Here is a 13,856-nt window from a genome sequence, read left to right on the forward strand (position 1 = left end):
CCAGAAAAACATGTTAAATAATACCACTGGGATGCAATCAACAAAATCTAGATTATAGGATTTATACAGGAGTACCCTGGGTTTTTCTGTTTGTTTGCTTTTTAAAACAACTTGCCCCCTCCTGCTCTCTCTCTCCTTTACCCTTCACCAGCTTTTCCTACAATAAACCTCTTACATGGCTAGTTATGTCTTGATGTCTGCTCTCAGAGAAGCCAGACTGACAACAGTATTTTGTTCATATGCAGAATGGTATGAAATATACATAGCCAGAGTTAAGGATGAGTTTGGGTCTGTAAGATTTAAAATGCAGGGAGGCTAAACCATAATATCCAGCACTGCTGTCTGCTAATGTTTGACTCCTTCAAGTACAGTGTACCCTTACATTGCTGACATCCACCCAAGATTTAGGTGTGCAACGAATATTTGGAATCTGCTCACAAAGAAAGGCATCCCGTGACTGTTTAAATAAATGCAAACTAATGTCTGCAAACCTTGGTGCAATATGTTTTCTGGGACACAGCCAAAGGCTTCTTCTGCTGACCATGATAAAAAAAAAAAGGATGAAGGTGTGATGAAAAACATGTTTATGCATAAATCTTTGTTGTTATGTCTGACTATTTCTGTAGGATTAAGTCTTAGAACGGAGATTACTAGGTCAAAAGATTTGAATAATTTTTAGGCTCAAAGCACCACTCTATATTTAAAAGCAGAGAAATTCAAGATGCAAAAAGTTGAATTTCTTCCCAGTTCCCCTTAGTCAATCTAACCATAAACCAATTAGATAGATAAAAACACCCTTGGGTTTGCCAGAATTACTCGAGTAGCTCCTCTTCTAAAGAGAAGCAGAGGTGGCTCTGAATTCCAGCCGCAGTGGGACCTGCAGCTGTCCAGCCCCCAGAGGCAGCCTGGCAGTTGGTTTAGCACTTTACATCCTACAGATCAATTTCAGGTGCCTTTCCTGTTGCCTCTCACAACCATTCTTCAGAATAGATTTCATTACCCCATGTTCCAGATAAGGATACCAAGTGCCTGATATGCCCACAACAAAGTCTCCTGAAAAGTGAAAATTTTTACTTCTTACACCCTCACTTATAAGGCTGCAGCCTTAATAAAATTGAATCTAGTGTGTAATTCTCAACAAGTTTTGTGAGTGGGGTTCAGTGCCAATAGTAAATAAACACTACTCCAGAGGCTAAAGGAGGAGAGGGAAGCAGGGCTAGCTGAGCCAGGACAAATGAGCACACCAGTGACAAAGGTCGTTTCGCACTTTGGCATTTAAGGATATAAACAAAATTAAAAAGGTGGATGGACCTAGAGTCTGTCATACAGAGTGAAGTAAGTCAGAAAGAGAAAAACAAATACTGTACGCTAACATATATATATATATATGGATTCTAAAAAAAAAATGGTTCTGAAGAACCTAGGGGCAGGACAGGAGTAAAAACACAGACGTTTTAGAGAATGGACCTGAGGACACGGGGAAGGGGAAGGGGAAGCTGGGACGAAGTGAGAGAGTGGCATGGACATAGATACACTACCAAACGTAAAATAGATAGTTAGTGGGAAGCAGCCACATAGCACAGGGAGATCAGCTCGGTGCTTTGTGACCACCTAGAGGGGTGGGATAGGGAGGGTGGGAGACGCAAGAGGGAAGAGATATGGGGATATATGTATACATATAGCTGATTCACTTTGTTATACAGCAGAAACTAACACACCATGTAAAGCAATTATACTCCAATAAAGATGTTAAAAAAAATTCCCAAAATAACAAACAAACAAACAAAAAAGCTGAAAAAAAAAAGGTTGTCTCTGCATTACAGGAAAATGATTGGCCCTATCTTGGCAAGGAAAGTTTAAGCTCTTAGTTTGAGAAATAAGGAACATGTTTAAAACATTTAAAAGGGATTCCAGAAAAATGGTTTCCAAAAGGTCTTGGAATTTGAAGGGGGAAGATTTAAGTCATTTAGAAAAATATTTTTTTAAGATGCTGAATAAATTGGGGGGGGTAATGTTTCTGTTTGCATGTTTATTGTGAAGAAGACTCTGATAAGGAACTTCCATGATAATTTAAAGCTAGAAAATACAGAATATGGAAATACAATCAAGATGCCATTAGAAAAAGTTATTTTTGAATAATAACTAATAACTAATTTTGAATAAATAACTCAGTAAGTCATAAATAAAGCACAGGCAAACACTTGCAGTCCAGAAAGGCTTTTTCTAATATATTGACTGTGGCTGTCTGTTGATTCGAATGGAAAAAAAAAAAAAACTAAGATAATGTCTGCTTACATCTTGAAGCAGGCATCTTGAATTATATTCCTTAATTCTTTTTTGTTATTATTCTGTGTATCACTATGCATTCTACCCTCCCCTCACTACAAAATTCAGTAATCACTTATAGAAAAAAAATCATATGTCAACTCCACAGATTAGTTTAAGGGCTTTTGACATAAATTTCAAAATAAATAAATAAAAGCCTGTCTTTTTTTTTTGGTAAATGGGATAAAATTGTTAGAAAAGAAAAAGTTTTTAAGTCTGAAGATAAGTCACCAAATACAATGTTGCTACTAAAAAACAGATTTTATAATCAAATATTTTTTTACTTTCAAATCAAATATTTGTTATGAAAAGAGAAAATCTCATATTAAACCTATTTCATCTTGTTCCAAAGAAATATAGATTAGCCAAAGTTTAGAGCATTGTGCATTATAGCTCTTCCTGTCATTCATTTTCTATCATTTAATGGCCACACAGAATCTAGGACAATAGAAGAAGCCTGCTTCCCACCCACCTCTCTTGGCACCCTTCCCCACCTCCAAGACAGGGAAAGGGTTTAGCATAGGGGCATGCTGGTAAATGGTTAACAACCATCCCTGGCCTCAGGGGATGGAGGGGACTCCTGATTTGCAGCATTTGGATTTCCATGGTGTATATACACTCTCCACATGGCTGATTCAAAATCACCAGTGTGATTACTACCAATGTGATATCATTGACCGTGAAACTGGGAAGAGAAGTGTTCAATCAGGATCAGTCCTTTCATGACAGTAGAAGCTGGCTCCAACACACACTGTCAGACCTATAGACTCCTGGCCTCAGGTCAGAGAGGGGAAGGATAAACAAGTTTGGGAGAGAGTCTATTAGATCAGCAAGTGTATGAGATTCATTGGTGTCCTAGACTCTCAAGTGCCCTAGTGTCTAGCCTGTGAATCTCCCATGGGTGTGTTTGAAGGAAGAGGTCTAAGTGGGCACTGGCAAAATATCCCTGCCCCTGCACCAAGAGCTCTTCCTCTCCCAAATCATGGCAAACTGAGCCCATTAGAAGGAAAAGAGCCCCGAACTCCCAAATGTCCTGTCGTTTTCTGTGACAGTAGAGAGCCTGGAGAAGCTAAATGCACAGAGTTTGTTAAACCCCTATTATGTATATAAGGATCTGATCACTTTCAAAATGCAAAATCCTGAAATAGGGAAAATAGCAGATTATGGCACAAGAGAAACTTTCATCACTTTGCAATTAAGTATTTTAAATAGGAATAATGAGTTTAAAACAATATGGGCTTCCTTGGTGGTGCAGTGGTTAAGAATCCGCTTGCCAGTTCAGGGGACACGGGTTCGAGCCCTGGTCCGGGAAGATCCCACGTGCCGCGGAACAACTAATCCCGTGCGCCACAACTACTGAGCCTGCGCTCTAGATACCGCGAGCCACAACTACTCAAAACCGTGCCTAGAGCCTGTGCTCCGCAACAAGAGAAGCCACCACAATGAGAAGCCCGCACACCGCAACGAAGAGTAGCCCCCGCTCTCTGCAACTAGAGAAAGCCCGCACCCAGTAACGAAGACCCAATGCAGCCAAAAATAAATAAATAAAATACATAAATTTATTTTAAAAAACCCAACAATATAATTCCTCTTCTGGTTTCTCTCTCTTCAACCATTTGGGTTTTAGAGAAACCAACATAAAATAGGTCAATGGATTTATTAGAGAGGCTTAAAAAAAAAAACAAAACCAAGTCTGCTAAAAGCACACCTCATATGAGAGTTCAGGCAATTGTTAATCCTGGTTATTAGATCAGGAGAGCCTGGGTGAGATGATGTATCCAGCCAGCAGTGCTGTTGCCATGGCAACCTCAAACCAAGCTCCAGCTTCTTAAAGCCACTGCCCATGGAAACTGTGTTTCCACAGATTCTGCAGTGCTTCCAATGTCCTGAGATGGTTACATCCCCACAGAAATGGGATAGGAAATGATTTAAGCCACACAGCACACCTGGAGAAGGAATTAATATCAGCAACAAAGGCTTTGAGGAAATGGTCCTTTGCTTCCTGGGCTATAAATCTGTACCCCTGCCTTCTCTACCTCACCAAGGGCTCTTTCCTTTACCTTACTTCTTCAAGTACATTCACATTATGAAAAAAGAGAAATTTGTCCATTTGACTCGTGCTACCCTTCAACTATTGATTTTCCTTCTACAACAAATGATTAGAACAAACCTTGAAATGTAGCATATTCCCCATGAAAAATGTCCAGTGACCCCACTTTCAAAACGGACAAGTGATATAATCATCTGTCACAAGCTGCTGTATTTTTCTTCTTAGCACACATCACCACCTGGCACTCTATATACATCAGCTGCTTCCAACCACTGCAATCTTAGCCACTCTTGTCCAAACCATTGTGGCCTTTTGCCCTTGTCCAAGGCAACATGACCTCTTGCCCAGAGATCTGCCTCTTAACTAGTGTGTTATATGTGTTAGACACCTTTGCATCCCTAGAATAGAGCCTACCGTGTTGCAGGTGCTCAAACACTCATTGCAATGAACAGAGGAACCACATACCAAGAAAAGAAAACCATGCTCACCTGGATGAGGGCAACGGGGAAGTTTCTAATGCTACTTAGATTATATTTATCTCAAGCAACTAAGAAAGACGGACAAGGACAGGGTGTCTGGTCATTTAAACCTTTATGCCCAAGTAAATTCGCAGATTCTTAATACTACTAGTACATTTTCTGGTCTCTGAACCAGTATTATGCTTTTTTAGCAAAAGACAATGGAGAATATCAATGTGCATACAAACTTGTCCCCAATACCTACATACATACAATACAGCCATTCTTATTATCTATCACCTATCTATCTACCTACCTATATCTATATCCATCTGTATTTTGTGCTTCCTTTCAGAGAAATAATAACCTGCTTTTGAAAATGCCAAATCTTCTGATCCCTTTGATAAGCTAAAAAGACAGAACTGTCTCAAATGATAAATAGATAAAAGCTAACAATTAACTTCAATTTGCCCTGAATTCACAGACTCGTTGTCTAGACAGTCCTAATTTATTTGATTATTGTTCAGCATTCATCTTCACTTTAGATAAATGGATCTCACATGACTTAGGGAATGCAATTAGTCCTTAATTCATTATTTGCCCCATTCTTTCACTGAAACTGAAAATACACCAAGGGTACTCCACACTGCTGTCCTCAGATGCTGCACACTAGGATGCACTGTGGTTAGGAAGCAATTTCCAAAATGTTTTATGGAATACTAGTCCTCAAGATGCTCTGGGGAAAAGTATCAATGTTCATGGAAGTTGGGACATATGCTGTTTCTCCTTCTGGGAAGTGTATGGTGCACACTGGCATATTAAAGGCTCTGGTAAGTCCTGCAGGGAAGAGATTCGTTTAATTTAGCATTTCTCCACCTTTTGCCTTAAAAAAAATTACATCTCAAAAAATGCACTTTGGGAAAGCTGGTTTCAGCTCTTAAAATACTGTCAAATATTTACAGTAATAAACTCACCTGGGCAGGTCCCAAGTGAACAACGCCTAGAGCACAAGCTAAGTGTTGAAGCAAAGTTTTAGTGTAGTTATGGCTTATGTTCTGCTGGCTCTCCTAGTTCTTCCTGTTTATTTTTTAAAGTGGTATTTTTCTTCAACTTTGACGTTCACCACCACCTATGAATGTGTATAGTGTACATCACATATTAAATATTTTAAGTTAATTTTCTATTATTCAGTGAAGTGATCTCTGACCAACAGAATTCTTATCTAACTGCACATTTGGACTCTTGGACTGAATACTCCGAGGAAAATAAAATGTACAGTCAAACAACAGTTCATACTAAAGTTTTAGAAGCAATGTTCCCAAAGAAGGAAAAAAGCAAAACCCATAAATTTTGCTCAAATCACATAGTGAGTGCTCGATCAATATTTATTGAATGAATAAATAAATGAATGAATGAAGAATACATGCAGACATGCAAGAAAAAGGTCTTTCACGTAAGCCACAGCTCACAGCTAACTCATTTAATCTGAAAAAAAAAGTCACCTGAAAGGTCATCCTTGTTACATTTCAGAATTTATCCAAAATCCACAGCACTTCTGTCAAGCATTATTTTCTCCATGAAACCCTTTCCTGTCTGTCATTTCCTTCTCCCTTTTTGTGCCACCACTGAAGCCCTGAACCAACCTCAAACACCAAGGGCACTTCAGGTTCATGGTTGTAACCCCTGCTACATAGAGGGGTCCCATGCCTCACACGGTCACTGGAGAGACAAATGGACTAACATAAATTAAGAGAACTTAACTCCTCCATTTGGGTCTGAATTTTGTCAGATGCCTTCAATGACCAATGTTCTTTATAAAGTAATTACAAATGCATATTAAATTGAAATGCGTATTTAATATCGATGGCTTCAATTCAGTACGTAAAACCTGTAAACACCAATCTTAGAAAACTATTTAAAACTCACATAGACCACCATAGCCTTCCATTTTCTTCACCAATATCGTCTCCCCAAATTCTTTCTTTTCAAAACATGGCAGGTTCACTGTTATATTTATCATGGTCTTAAGGTAGTAAATGCAGGTGCCTTATTTTTCAGCCTAGATTTCTTGACTGTTTTTATTATTGTCTATTTACATATTCATTACTGGTAACTGTCTAATGACCTAATAAATCCTTTGAATTCTTATTTTTCTTATTTTTCACCATTCTGTGAGTCTCAGGATCAGCCCCAAATCTTTATATTATAGGGACAGTGACAGTGAAGACGTTTCCATAATATCAGATGTTGGCCTGGTGCAGGGAAAAAAAGGCTATGCATAAAAATATGCTTTTAGGGCTTCCCTGGTGGCACAGTGGTTGAGAGTCTGCCTGCCGATGCAGGGGACACGGGTTCATGCCCCGGTCCGGGAGGATCCCACATGCCGCAGAGCGGCTGGGCCCGTGAGCCATGGCCGCTGGGCCTCAGCGTCCGGAGCCTGTGCTCTGCAACGGGAGAGGCCACAACAGTGAGAGGGCCATGTACCACCGAAAAAAAAAAAAAAGCTTTTATTTTTGGTGAAAAGGTCCAATAGCTTTCATCAGATATTCAAAGGGATACTTGCTCCAAAAGGTTAAGAACCACTGATCTAAACTATTCAAATAATTGCTATACATTGTCCTAAAACCACCAGGAATGGACTTTTCAAAAAGGAAATAAATTCTTCATATAAAAGTCATCCATCCTAATAGGGTGCCTAATATTTTAAAATTTAAATGTTCACGAAGCAGGGGAATTTCCTGGTGGTCCAGTGGTTAGGACTCCGTGCTTCCACTGCAGGGTCACAGGTTCAATCCCTAGTCGGGGAACTAAGGTTCCACAAGCCAGGCAGCCAAAAAAAAATAATGTTCATGAAGCAGTCACATGCAATGTAATATAGTCTAAAACATGAATTACTGTGAAACAACAAGCCACTAGTTTTTAGAGCGTCAAGCCTCAAAGTAAAACAATAATAAAAGTTTACTGCAGTTCTATGAATGAGCCTATAAAGCAAGCCTAAGTGAGGTGGGGTATATTCCAAGGTCAAGTTATGCCACTAAGAATTTTGTGGCATTTGGTAATTCATTTGACCCTCCTGTGCCTCCGTTTTGGTCCCTTTGAGCTATTACAGGCTGCAATTCTGTGACCCTTGAACATGGTGAATATGTAATTAACTCAACTCTCAAAGCTTATCACCTGGTTTTTATGTTCTTATTGACAGTCTTACCTAATAAATCAACTGAATATTGCTGTAAAGTAGGATTTCTTTCCTTTGGCCTGGCAACAACTAGAAAAGGGCTTTTAAACTAAGGCTCAGAGGAGCCATGGGAAAGGTGTGAATGAGCACCTGTAAGGCAGACCCAGATCCTGATTTAAGTTAGTGTAGGATGTCAGTATGATGGATGATGAAAACCATTTCCAGAATGCAACATGGAAGGAAGAAGTGTTGGGGAGAGGGTCCAAAAGAGAAAGCTGAAGACATAGACCTTTAAGAAGCCAACTATACTGAAAAAGATACTGGAAGATATATCATACATAACGTAATCCAACCTCTCATTTTACAGCTGACAGAACTGTGGTTCAAAGATTTGAAGCTGCCTTAATTCATAAGACTAGATGAGAACATAATAAAGAACAGATCACCCGAAGGAGAACACAAATTGCTGGTAAAGCTGTAAAACATTTTTCAAACAAAAGGAGAAAGCAGTCCTAACAATCAACTTGTCTCAAACACTTACAACATTTAAAAATGTAACTGACTTCTTTTGGTTCATTTTGTGCAGTTCTGATCACTCAAATTTAAAATGAAAAGTAACTGTCATTATGAAATCTATCTCATACATGCAAATGTAGTCTTCAAACCAGTGCTCATTGCATGTCTACACTCTTGCAAACCCCTGTATGTGACATGAAACTACAATATTACCTCAGTCTTTTTGGGTATACCTGCATCCAAATACTGGCAAGATTTATCATATGTAAAATATGTGTATGTCACACCTGTACAAAGATCGTATGACCCAATATTTGCCAATAACAGACTTCCACATTTCCTTTTCTTAATTATTGGTCTCTATGATCCAATTATACTATAGCTATACTATACTTATACAATTATACTATACTTAGATCTATTGGGTTTTGTTTTGTTTTCCTTTTTTGGCTGCACCACGTGGCCTGCGGGATCTTAGTTCCCTGACCAGGGATAGAACCCATGCCCCCTGCAGTGGAAGCACGGAGTCTTAACCACTGGACTGCCAGAGAAGTCCCTAGATCTATTGTTAAATATATTTTTCACATTAGCTGAGTATTATGTATAGATTCATATCAATTAGTACTGGCCAAATGCTAAAACTGCCCATTAAATGTCAGATAAACCCCAAAGCTCATTCAACTATGAAGATATCGAAGAATCAGAACCCAAATAAATGTAATTCTTGTATTCTTTCTTCAACATTAAAAGTTAATAAAGTAAAAGAATCCTCATGGGCTTCCCTGGTGGCACAGTGGTTGAGAGTCCACCTGCCGATGCAGGGTACACGGGTTCGTGCCCCGGTCCGGGAAGATCCCACATGCTGCAGAGCGGCTGGGCCCGTGAGCCATGGCCGCTGAGACTGCACATCCGGAGCCTGTGCTCCACAACGGGAGAGGCCACGACACTGAGAGGTCTGCGTACCGCAAAAAAAAAAAAAAAGAATCCTTGCTTATTTTTTTGAGAAAACAAAATTAGGGCCAAGAAGTGTTCTGAAAGGCAGAAAATTCATGCTTAGCTGGCAGTGAACCTCAGAGTACCTAAATAACCAAGGCACTGAAACTAAGTGGCATATTTTTTAATGTAAGCTTTCCTTAATCACTACAAAACTGTACAGTATGTGTTGCCAAGTTCTGAGTTAAAATGCCTAAATCACTCCTAGCAGAAATGATTCTTCAGGGTGATGTATTTCAGCAAAAAGGGAAACTGTGGTACGTTGTGGACTCGCTGGCAGGATTCAGAACATTAGTCAATCTTCTTACGAAATAGCTTTTCTGTCTCCGATGATGAGAAAGATTCCATCCCAGCTGCTCTTACACAGCACAGTGTTCTGGGCGGCTATGCTCTCAGTTCTTTTAGTGGAGCTCAGCTCGTGGATACAAATATAGGGAGGTTCTATTGCTTAGTCACTATTTGGAAAAAGCTCTCTCTCCAAGACACTTGGAATTTAATTTCAAAAAAACATGGAAAAATTCTGATCACCCAGGACTATCTGGTGTTATGATGAAAGCGTTTTTGCTGTGCCCTGGCTAACTGTGGGGCAGATGTGGCACACTGGGGTAATCTCAGCAACTACCAGGATCACATCGCTAGAGGCACAGTAGGCAACTGTCTTCCTCCAGTAGAACTCGTCATGGGTTTAAGTTAAACACTACTCATGTATGACTTAGGGCTTCCTGACTCTGTATCTGTGCTCCTCCATACTCTCTTGTTTGGTGTGTCTTTTTTCCACCCTCTTATCTCTACCTGTTAAAATCATACTTATCTCTCAAGGCCCTGGCATTTTCTTCAGATTCATAATATTAATATTTCTCTCATTCTATGCATGTCAATTATTTTCTCACTTGATCACTTCTTGCAAGAGGATGGGGCACCTTGTGGGCAAGGACACTTCTTACTCCTCATTATATACTTCTTGCCCCGTGATCTAGCTACTGCCTGGCATATGGTAGAGGCTCCCAAAATGCTTGAATGAGTCCAGGCCCCAGGGCCACCCCTACCCATAATGAGCTGCTTTGAGGGGTACAGAATTCCCTTTCCCTAGATGTGTTCAAAGCTACAGCCAGATAATTACTAAGGAGATGCCGTCGAGAGGATTAAAATCTTACATGATTGGACTAGACTGTCTTTTAAAAATTCCTTTGGCCCAAAGACTCTGAAGTATGCACTGTCCCCTGGAGGTGGGCGTTTTCCCCCCCTCTTTTCCTTTTATTCTCTCTTCCTAAAGAGAGCTAATTCAGAAATTCTCAGTTAGGAGCAGATTTTAAAATCTTATACCACTGGGTTTCTGTCACTTGTTGTATCCGTGTCAGCTTATGAGTAAGAAGTAGCATGTAAAGTCAGTGACTCAACTGCTATATTTAAAATAACATCAAGAAAGAGGACATAAAATAAGTTCAAATGGTCAGATATAGATTACAAGCTCCACAAGAGGAGAGAAAAATCAAGAGAACCAGAATGATCAAGGAAAAGAGCGTTAATTGGTATTGAAGAATGGATAGGATGTAAATGTTCAGAGAGAAGCACTTCCGTGTTAGGAAAAAAACAAAAACAGGGAAGGAATGGAGGGACAAAATAAACATGGTGTAGTACTGGAGACAAGAGAGCAGTGTGACTAAAGCTATGTTAGGGATGGTGGGAAATGCTACTGGTCCAACAAGGTGGGACTAGATATGTGGAGGGGTGGGTGGAGCTTGCAAGGCTGGCAATATACTATTGAACATCCTGAGCAGAACAAGGTGATGAAAGAAGTGTTTAAAACAATCAAGTCTGGGATGGACATGAAGGGAGAGCCCAAAGTGTGGCCACTGGGAAGATGGTCATAACCTGGTGAGTTGAAGGGGTTAAGGGTCTGTCCGGGGGATGGGGGAGACACAAGAGAGGAAACAGCCCAAAGGAGGAGTTAGAAGGATCTGTTGACTGGGTATATAAGATAAAACAGAAGGATGTGTCAAAAATGATGGAAAGGATGGTGGTACCAAGAACAGAGTCAAGGAAGTGAGGAAGAGAAGCTAGGTTGGAGGGCAAGGAGGCTTTTGAACATGTTGAATATGAAGTAAGAATAAGACAGTCAAGTGTGAAATACCCAAGAGCAGATAAGCTATGGGACAGGAGTTGGGAGAAAGTAAAGGACTCAAACTAGAGACTTAACAGTTTCCTATAGATAAAGGGAAAGGTGAGGCCTTAGAATGAAAAAGAGAGGGAGTGCATAAGAGCCCCAAAGTGATGAATAGCTGAACCTCGAGGTCATTTCAAAAGTAGAAGGTCGGTCGCAAGAATATGGGCACAATGAAAGGAATGGAAAAGGAGCAAACAGTGTGGGATAAAAATTCAGGATCCAGTAGTGTCACAGAAGGCATGAAAGAAGTTTCAAAAAGGACTTGGTGATAGATGATGGATGATGGATAAGGACCAGAGCATGTTGAAGGTACCATTATACTACTTACAAATGAGTGCGGGGTGGGGGCTTCCCTTCTCAATTACTAATAGAGTACATAAAATTACTTAATTGGTGAGTGGGAGGAAAAAGGGATTTTGTGGCTGTAAGACATGCTGTTCCATGATTTTTAATGACAAAAGGGAGATATATTAAGATGCTGCTATTCTTTGTGCAGAGATAGTTATAAAAAAATGAAAGATAATTCTGTTCATATGGACTGCTTTTGAGGAATTGAGGATGTGTACGCTTCTGGGAGCTATTTTGTTATATAATAGGAATAACACTGCAGATGCAAAGTATTGGCCATATATTATAAGTATGTGGGTAACATGTTAAAATGTGCCAGTTCTGACAGAAGAAATATCCAAAAGCATTTAAAACTGATATGGGGACTATTAAGTAATTCATGGGATACTGCTAAGCACACACAAAGATGAGGTGTTTCTGAGCTCGAGAACCCTTGGGAAGTAATGCCTCTCACCTGCTCGTGAAACACCCAGTCTGTGTGCAGGGTTTATCCTAAGCCAGACTTGCATCTACTTTCATTTTAGTTGTGAACCATCTGGCAAGACACCACAGCCAGGAAGCAATGTTTCTGGTCAGTTTGGGTGTTAAAATCAAATCTGACTGATAAGAGATGATATTAAAGGAATCCCAGTGCCTGTTCCACTGTCACTGATGAAGTGGAAGTTGGGTTCTGGAATAGGACTGTGAACTACTGTGCAAGAAATGCTCTCTTCTTCCCCCAAGTGGAAATGAACAAATTAATAATTAATAGTGACCGTGGAAAGATCCAGGTTTTGAGGAGCCTGAAGCTTATATAATTTGGGTGCCCTCTTCAAGAAAAAAAAAAAGAATGCAAAAAGACAAATACAAGATTCAGTATGAAACTGGTTATTTATTTAGAATGAGAACCAGAAGCGACCTGCAGTTGTAAGGCCATAGAGCATAAGCATCATCAGCTACATGGTAAATCCAATTCTGCGCACGATCAACTACTTGGAGTAAAGTGTGGAAAGGGAGAGACAGCCAGTCATCAGGCAGAGAAAAAGTAACAGACAAAACGCTCCTTAAGGAATACTGGAACACAGAACAAGAAAAAGACAAGAATAAAGTCCCAGAAAGAACCCTGAATTGTGAAATATGAATGGTATAGAGATGGGAATAGAGACAGAACTCCTAATCAATTTACACAACACATTATCATCATAGTTATTTTCCAGTGATGAACAATCCCATTGCTTCTAGGAGGCTCACATACAAGAACTAGGCTTTTAGAAACACCAGTCCACTTCATTGCAGGCAGTCAACAAGTGTTTGTTGAATGAATAAATAAGCTAATAAATAAGCTAATAAATGAATGAAGGGAAACAAGAGAAGTACTTCTTTTTCGTACTCTCCACAAGGATCTGCTTTCCTGATGCTCTGACATACATGCATGTTTTTGTTGGCACTGGCTGGAGTTGTCAAAGCAACAGCTCATGCCAATCTCTTCTCTGGTGATTAGGACTGTTATCCGAAACAGGCCAAGTCAAAAGCTATCTTCACCCAAAAGAGTCTCCTCAGAAGGATTATACATAAAAATGGCTACTTTGGGGCACTCTACTTACTCCCTCCCACCTTATTTTTCCTTCTTTCAGGTATATTTCAGAAATGATTAACATTCTCCCAGGTTGTGGACAGACTAGTGTGGGACTCTAGTTAGAGCTGAAACACAATTCCTAAATTTCAGACATTTTACCAATTATGACAACATGTGACAAATTTAATATATCAATCATGATGAGGGTTCCAGGAAGATATGGGAAAGCCTTATGCATCACTCAGCTGGTCAGCTACAAACCCAAGCCAGGA

The 13,856-nt window shown here is 39.8% G+C and overlaps 1 protein-coding gene across 1 annotated transcript in view; it reads right to left on the minus strand.

Moving 5' to 3' along the window:
- MAOA (monoamine oxidase A) overlaps nucleotides 1–13,856 on the minus strand; it is a 73,126-nt gene that overhangs the window by 58,310 nt on the left and 960 nt on the right. The gene's annotated exons all lie outside the window — the stretch shown is intronic.

This window comes from Mesoplodon bidens (genome assembly GCF_964165515.1).
Source record: "Mesoplodon bidens genome assembly, chromosome: X".
In the NCBI taxonomy this organism is placed as follows: Eukaryota; Metazoa; Chordata; class Mammalia; order Artiodactyla; family Ziphiidae; genus Mesoplodon; species Mesoplodon bidens.